Source organism: Corvus moneduloides, chromosome 8 (assembly GCF_009650955.1).
Source record: "Corvus moneduloides isolate bCorMon1 chromosome 8, bCorMon1.pri, whole genome shotgun sequence".
Classification (NCBI taxonomy): Eukaryota; Metazoa; Chordata; class Aves; order Passeriformes; family Corvidae; genus Corvus; species Corvus moneduloides.
The window spans coordinates 27,571,889-27,580,782 of record NC_045483.1 but is presented as its reverse complement, the minus strand read 5'-3'; the positions used below and the strand labels follow the sequence as shown (position 1 = coordinate 27,580,782).

At 40.9% G+C, this 8,894-nt stretch overlaps 1 long non-coding RNA gene across 1 annotated transcript in view; it reads right to left on the bottom strand.

Moving 5' to 3' along the window:
• The window catches only part of LOC116447694, a 70,482-nt gene that overhangs the window by 8,233 nt on the left and 53,355 nt on the right, over nt 1–8,894 (bottom strand). The gene's annotated exons all lie outside the window — the stretch shown is intronic.

Below are 8,894 nucleotides of genomic sequence, written 5' to 3'. Positions count from 1 at the left end.
TCCAAACCTACCTGGATAAAGCCCTAAACAATCTGGTCTGACCTTAGAGCTGACCCTGCTTTGAGCAGGAGCTTCGATGAGAGACCTCCTGAGGTCCCTTCTGACTAGGACTATTTTATAATTCTCTAATACACTCCATATGCTAGTAGGTGCCCAGTGATTCATATACTTTTCAAAATGACATTATATATATATACACACACACTAATACCTATACATTAACGTACTTTAACTTCAGCTCTCTATAATATTAAGAGCCTAAACCTGAGCCCACAGAATACCTCATTCTGTGTAACACTAATGCTATAGGTTAGGATGGCTGGAGTGCATGGATAGAAAACACAAGTCTCAGCACTCACTGGGTTGTTCATATCAATAGAATAAGTGTGCATGGCTAGACATTGTTCTTGCAGTATTCCAAGGGAGAGGATATAAGGAATTAGTAGCAATCAGGAGGTGCATGGATTGCCTTTGTTTTGCCACTAGTTAATAGCAAGCCCTAACATTCAGGGGTTAGGAGTCTTGGAAGCAAAGCTTGGTAAAAAGCTGTTCACTGAATAGATATCAATGACCATAATCAGAGTTAACCATGCTGAGATGTGAACTTATAAAATTAGGTAAAAGTAGAGACAACAGAGCTAGAAAGGAAGGTATTTAATGGAACCTGTCAAACCCAGTTACTGGTCTTTACCATATCCTTGTCTTTAAGGACTCTCAGCAACCTCAACCAAGTACATTCATATCACATTAAACTTACATCCTGGTTTTTTGTACTGATTTCCCATCTTTCATACTAAGTCCTGGGATCTAATCTGTATTTTTCTCCACAGCACAAGGAAGTCACTGTTAAGCATGTTGCTAGCAGCATTAATTCATCCAGAGCGCCCTCAAATTGGTAACTTGGACATTGAAAGAACAGGACTTCAAATTCATCTGGATGAACTGCTGAAAGGTAACCTCTGATCTGCTTCAGGCCATACTTGTGTGTTTCCTTGATGACAAAGTTTGGTCTGTTTCCAGCTGGAAAGTCTTTCACCAAAGTAGCAACTCTACTAACTCACTGGGGGGTCACACCTGTACTGCAGGCAGGTGTTTGTTGCCTGAGCCTGAACACTCAAACTACTTTGTCAGGTAGAAGATGGGAAAAGCCAGAACTGCCAAAGTGTCCCTCCTGCTGGTACCCAGTGTGGGCAGATGGGAGCAAAGTGGTGTGACTCCAGCAAACCTGGTCTCATATCCCTCTGCAGGAGACACTTGAGAAGGTGCAAGACAAGCACAGATCTCCTTCCTCTCCACTCTTGTTTCCTTGTACTTAGACACATTACAATCAACATTTACCATTCTGCTTGTTGACAAGTTATGACTTGGGAGACTTCAGCACATTCCTTCCCAGAGAACAGGGATTACTATCAGATCTTTTTTCTGACAAGATAAGCAGCCAGTCTCTCAGGAAACAGATCTCTTCCACAAGATGTTGAAGAAGATAGCTTTGTAGTTCTATCACCAGCTACTTGCTTGTTCAAGTACTTGGTTACATGTTTATGCTGACAATTAACATGCCCTCCTGATCTGGACCCCAACTCAGCTTTCTCATTAGACCCTGACACAACTCAGCACTACAGAGTTGTCTCACGATGGCTGTGGCTGCCACTGGGCCTTCTCTGCTCTTCCTGCACAAGTCCTGTGGGATTGGTGAGGCCACTTCCTACACCTGCCTTGCTGTCATTCTCAGCTCCTGGCTCACCTACATTACAGAGCAGACCGTTCTTACTGCTCCCTGATGGCAATCTCTCTTTTGAGCAAAACAGGAAGCTTAAATTTAACCTAAAACAAAACCAAACATCAATTTGGAAATAAATAAGGTGAACTGGAAAAGTCCTTGATGAATGCAATTCTCTCTCCCAGGTCCTTCTCCAAGCTCCATTAAGAAAGCATAAAATACAAGCTCTCATATCTTAGGTACAGAACAGTTCAGACAACTGGCCCATAAAAGCAACACTTCAGAAAACATAAGACCAAGCTTCTCTCCAGCTTTCTTTACACATCTCCTGGCTGGAAACCTGCTGCATGCCCCTAGCAGCTTATACAATGAGTCAGATTCAGTAATCAGTAGGAAACAGAATTAGCAGTGAAGGCAAAGATATTCATGCAGTGCAATTTACAACAAGGCATCTGTCTGTGCATGAATTAGTATTTTCCTTAATTATCTGTAATAGGAAATCCCAAGATTCTCAGCTGGCCCTGTCAGTCAATATTAACTACAGACTTGGAAAATGATACAAAAAATAGAAATGAAATTGAATCCTGCAGAAGCTGCAGTAGCACTTTACAAGGAATGCAAATAGAACTTCACTAGGAACAGTTTCACTATTGGCACTGTTGGTGCCACTCTGCTGCAGAGTTTGCCAACACATCACACAACACAATACAATGTGACATTTAGTTAACTTGCAGCTCTCACACAGTGCAAAGAGACTACCACAGATGGAAACGCTGGTGAAAGCGGCAAGTCCAGAGCAATATGTGATGGTTATCCATCAATGCTCACCTTTTAATGTGCAATGGTTTGCCTTTTCAAAACTCTGAAGATTTGATCATAAAGGTGATGTAGTCCTGCAAAGAACTGTGTAAGGCATACTCCTGATTTTGCCTGGTTGAGGAAAATGTGCAGCTGCTGCTCTCTAACAACAGGGGATCTATTGTTCCTTCTGTCAGACCTGGCTATCTAATAGCCAGTCACTTGCTACAAAAGATGTACCTGCACCTAAGGAGCAGGGACTCCAGGGACTTGGCCTGGGGGAGGATTGTCACTCACACATTAGGCAGTCTCACTTGAGGCTTCAGAGTACTGCTGGCACAGACAATCCTCAGATTGCATGACAAAGTCCATCTGTAGTTGCACAGGTTCAAGAGCACCAGTTATCAAATACAGCAACAATAGACATGGTCTGCAGGCTTCCAGGTCAGCCAGGCATACTTATCTTGGCCAGGCAGCAGATACAGAAGGCAGGACACAAAGCATCTTGCCAAGTGTCAGTCCTCCTGCACAGTCATATCTGTAACTATCCTGAAGACAGGGAGTGAAAACTGGCAAACCCCACACCTCTCCATTACTCTTACACAAAAAGAAAGCATGCAGTCTTTCCCATCATCATTCTTCACTCAGTCTCCTTCATCTGCTCACTGTGCCTCTGGCATTCCACATCCATCTCTCTTTACCACATTCATTCTCTTCCTTTCCTAATTCTGTATTTTCCCCCTTAGCTTCTCTGACATGTTTAAGAGCAGAACAGATGGCACACCAATGCACTCATGCTATGTCTCCATCACTGTACTTAGATTTGATCCAGCTAGATACAACTTTGCTCTTGGGATAAATCAGCAGAAAGTGTTGGTTTTTCTAAGGCAGTGTGGTTCAATTCCTTTAAAGGAAAGCAAGCACAAATGTGAATGAATAAATAAACTAGACTAAAAGCTTTGTTTAGTCCTCACAGGCAAATCCCCAGCACCAGAAGACTGGCCCAGAGCACAGCACCACACCATCATATTTCTTTGCTTCATACAAGCCAATAATTCAAATCAAGCTTACACCTTCTCAAAAGCCAACAATCCTCAGGGATTCATCATCATATGACTGCAACTTACTCAAACATTACTTTATACTTAAAAAGAAATACATTTTATAACAATCCATTCCTATATTAACCAAAAAAAGAGGGCTTTTTTTCACCTCCAGAAGACTCCCACAAATATTTGATTTCTGTTTCAGGAGAGGAGTTAAGTAATTATATTCCAAAAGAGAGCACAGTCAATCTTCATGTAGAGAATAGCATTCACAGTCAATTACTTATTAACAGTGCATTGTGTCACGCTGACTTTGAATATCTAGATCCACTGCCTGCTCCCAACCTCTTCTGTTATATAATTTGTGGCTTGGAAAATGTCCATGCAGGTCCTGTCATAAACCCATAACAGCTCCAAATATCAGTGAGAATTATTTCTATTGGGTAGGCTTGAATGGCTCTGCTTGTTGTACAAGTGTACCTAAGAGCTACTCTGTAAACAGGCCTTGACACGCCAGAGTATTACCCCTTCCACTGTTTGCAATTGTCTGTCCTTATATAAAAGCCTGTGTATATTTAATATTTACTTGATAGCTTACAATCCATCAGTAATTAGGGAGCATTTAAGATAGACATGAATCTAAAGGTTTTTCTACACACAAAAAACTTCTTAGTTCAGATTAAAATAGCAATGAGAACAAGAGACTTGCTTTTAGCTTCAGTTTCCCTAAACACTTAAAAAAATAAAAGCTCCTAGCCAAAGTTAATAAGCAACTTGTTATTCCTTCCTAGGTGTTTTTTTCTTTGTCTTTTATATTCCTTGGGAAAAAACCTGAACATGGCAGTCTGCAATGTAAAGTTCTGCCAGATAAAGAAGCTGTACCTCTCCTGCATATGATCTTTTTCCCTGTCAGAGCAGGACTGTTCCTCCTGATACAGTTATGACAGAGTATGAGACATTAATTCACGCAGAGTATTAGGGACTGAAAGTATGAGAAGAGAAGCCAGGTACTGCTCTGCCAAGGTGTTGGTGTTGCACTAGGGACCACAGAAGCAGAAGAATTTAAAGCTTTCTGGGAGCAGGTAAACAGATCATTCACAGACTGTGGCCCAAGGGAAACACCAAGGCCTTTAAAGGGTTGAAGAAAGGCTCTAAGAAGGTAGAGAACAGCACAAAGGCTGAATGCAAAGCAGTATCCTTTGAGATACACAAGCCTCACACACTGGAAAAACTGGTGATTTCGGTTGAACATTAATTCCTATGACCATGGCTCCATGGCAGATTACACATCATATCAACAGCACACAGAACATTGTTTAAAAAAAAAAAAAAAAAAAAAAAATCAGTGTCTTGTCAGGCAAAAGTGATTTAAAAACAAACTGCAGACAACTTGTAAGAAGAAGGCACTGTGAAAACTGCAGAAGTAAAGGGGGAAAAAAGAAAGTAATTTTCCTGCTCAACGGCAGGGTTCTCCTCTATACTGATGGAAAAGAAATATACTTGACACACTAATCCTACACTGAAAACAAATTCTTCTGTCTCAGGAAGAAGATATCATTTTCCTTCCTTGCCTTTTCTAGAGTATCTGGTAATCAGACAGGGTTGACTAAATCACTTTAAATATTGTCTATAACAACACCTATGAAGATCACCATTAGTATCTCTGAGTGTTAAAAAATAGATTCCACGTGCCAAAACCATCTGGTCTGTTTTGCATAATTATGCTGCTGAGGCAGCTTCTGCTGCCATAGCCTGCACCTAACCAGGCTGTACCTGCTGCAGCATCAGAGCCTTCCAGGCAGTTATAACCAGGAGCTGTAGTTCTGCCTCCAGCTGGGTCATCCCTCAGCAAATTCACACCCACAAACACACAATTTACCACTGACTTCCTCTTTAGTAGTAGCCATAAGGCAGAGATAATTTCCTATTTTCTTTCCAGTATAACATAGCCATCTGTACAAGCAAGGACAGACAGGACTTCTAGACAAAGCTGGGAATCAGGCAGCATCTATTTCTGCTATGGACTTTCTGAATAGCTTTACATAACTCTTAATTCACGTCCAATTTCTAAGCTACAAGGATAGAACTTGGATGTACTTTTTCCTTCCTACCTTTTCTTTCTTTCTTCTGTGTGGTTTTAAAGGGGAGAAAACCCTCTTTTTTGACACTCTTAGAATGGAAACCTCTTGCCCCTTACAGTCTTTTACAGCTTGCAAATAAAAAGAGCTCATTCTGTGGTGAGAAATGTGGCACTGAGGAAAAGGGAATGTTATTACTTCCCTTTTCTCAGTAGCCTGCTTTATGAGAAGAGCATCTGGCATAGCAGGCCTCCCTCATAAAGCATGGTAGGACTTGACTGATGCAACTAGAGCGGTCACATTGGAGTTGCAGTTTGGCCCATAGTGCACCATAACAAACCTTTATCTTCTAACACTTCTAAGGTAAGACAAAGTCAAAACGCTCACAGAGTAATCCAGTGCTATATAGATGGCCCTCTCATTATTATACTCTAGGGATTTAATAACAGGGGCTCCATCAAACACCAAATAAAGTAGAAATCCTCACTAAAACAATTGCCTTGAAATTGCTTTCTAAAGTAATGAAAGCAGCCCAAACCCCTCCAACTCCTGACCAGCTAGGAAGAAAATCACAAGTAGTTTAATAGGTATATCTAAAGAAGCCAGAATAGAGTGTTACATCACTCATATTCAGCCTCCACAAGCTTCCTGTACTCACTTTTGCTGCACTTTATTTTCAGTTCTCTAAACTAGCTCATTGCACAGAAAAGAAGAACCATACCTTTAGGAAGCAATATGACAACACGTTACACAAATGACAAACTGTAGGAACAGTCTGAAGGACAGTAGACGAGAAGAAGCAGAGAGACTTCCGCAAGCTGTAAAGCATTACCAGCACTAAAAAAAAAGACTATATCACGTAGAAATGTAGTCACTGAAGCTGTACAGGCTCAGACCTGAGTTTAAGTAGCACTCCTGGGTGTTAATAAGCAGAGTGTGTGGGTGGGAGTCTCAGATGAGGCCAGTTAGGATCATTAAGCCTTGTCACTCAGGCCTGACACCTCTTCATTCATCTTAAGCAGGAAAAAAAACACAACACAGTGCTTCAGAGAATTCACAGCTAAGCAAACACTGTATTTGCACAGACCTAGGATATATTTGAGGAATTATACTGTCTCAAACAGATATCACAGGCCCCATTGCTCTTACAATTTAATTTTCAAGTGATTATTGGCACAGCTGGCTCTGCACATGACTTGTGCCTACACAGCATGTGATCACATTCCTCACAGCCTTGTGACAGCTCAAAACATTTTTCTCTGCCTGTGCTCACTTGCATCCATTTGGTTTACTGTTCTGAAAATGGCAGGAGCCTTAAAGTGTGAGCCTTGAATCAATGTGGCCAATTGTCTCTCCCTCCAACTGCTATTTTAAAAATTATCCCAAAGCACCTTGCAGAACACACTACATGTGTGTGTTCTTCCCACTACCAGAGATCTTTGTGTATCTAACATCAGGACATCCCAGAGTACAAGTTGGTGCAGATTCTTGACTATTATCCCCATGCATTTTCCTTTGTTATTATTAGTGTCCTATACCATATGCTATTTTGCCATGCAAAGAATCTAAAAGGGGTAAAAGAAGTCATGGAAGAAAGTGCAGCACTACGATTAGAACAGGTAATGTTACTGAAAAGCACTGCTCAACAGCAGTAACTAGCTGGGAAGAAGTGCTGTACTGACATTTCCATTCTGCTTCCACTATCCAAACTAGCACCTCTGCATGGTGCTTATTGTATGGTGTTGACATGTCCTCTGTTTTCTACTTGATTCACAGCATTCATTTGCTCCGTCGATAAAATGAAGGGGAAGCATGAACGGCCTCATGTCTATCTGATCTGACAGCTTGTTAAAGTCCAAGTTACAGAGAGCAAAAGAGAGGCTGAAAATCACTTAACTATAATTCACATCAGGAACTTGAAGAGAAACCATGGTGAATTTAAAGTGCAAAAAGAAATACTTGGGGATGTAATTTAAGTTTGTGTGATCACACTGTAATCTTGAAAGAGATGCTTTCTTTTTAACTTTTTACCTTAGTGTGGCTGGCAAGAAAAGGTAAAAGAAGAGCTATAAACACCAGCAAACCAGCTGCTCTCAGGGGAGCAGAAGTGTTTTCAAACTCTCAGAACCTGGTGTGAACTAACAGGCCCTAATTGCCCTGACCAGCCTCACCTGCTGCACCCACCCACCCCTCCTGATGAGGAGCTCATTTAGCTCAGCCCTGGATGCTCCCTTTCTTTTTTCTCTGCAGGACTACTGCTGGGCCACAGCTGTAGCCCTGCTGTGTCTTGGTGTTTTTTGGTCTTTGGCTCTGGCTTCTTCATTTGACTTTAGAGTAGTTCCCTAAGATGTCTTGCCCTTATTATCCTTGCAAATAATAGTCTAGCATACTTTCTCAGCTTAATATTGGTTCTGCCTTCTTGTCCTTGGGAGTGTGCCTAAGGATTTGGACTCCTGCTGCTCTCCCGCGACCTGGCAGCTTCTCAGGTAATGTGGGGCTGGACCCTGGCTGGTGGAGGTCTCTGTTCTCCTGGTTGTGCTGCTCTGTTTGATTTCCAGTGCTGACCCCTTAGTGTTTTCTGATGCAGACCTTTTAACACCAGCTTTACTTGCTGAAAATCATACTTTGAGTACTTTTTCTGTTGTTTTATATTTATATATAAGTGGTACTAACTTGGTAAGGCTTTTATGAATGTGCTTAATTCAATAATACTTCCATTGGTGATCCATGACTAAAAACATTTTACGTGAAAAGACCTTGATCCTGTGATCCTTGTTCCTAGGGAACTTTGAAAACTAGTTCAGACTATTGCAGTCAGGTCTCTTTAGAAATACTAAGTTAATTTTCATTTAAAGCCTCCTATTCAATTTTTTCAATACTATATTAGCAATGTATTCTTCTATTTATATATGTGAAGCTTTCATTCACGTTAGAAATCACTGTTGTATAAACTGCAGTGATTCTTATATGAAACTCCAATTGGTGTTAATCTTTTTTCTAGAGATAAAATATTAATTCTGTAATAGCTGAAAGCAAGGGTATTTGCTATTAAGTGATAAGTAAATAAACAATTTTATTCCTCCTGGTATGCACCAAACTAGAAATCTCAGCATTTGTTATGATCCTTAAAATTCTCAAGACTGGGAGAAGTAAGCTTTCTTTGAGTTAGTCAACAACTCTGAATTTCAGGGTTGAGATGAAGGTAACAAGGCTCACTAAGTATGCACAAGTCTTCTCAATTTATAATTTTGT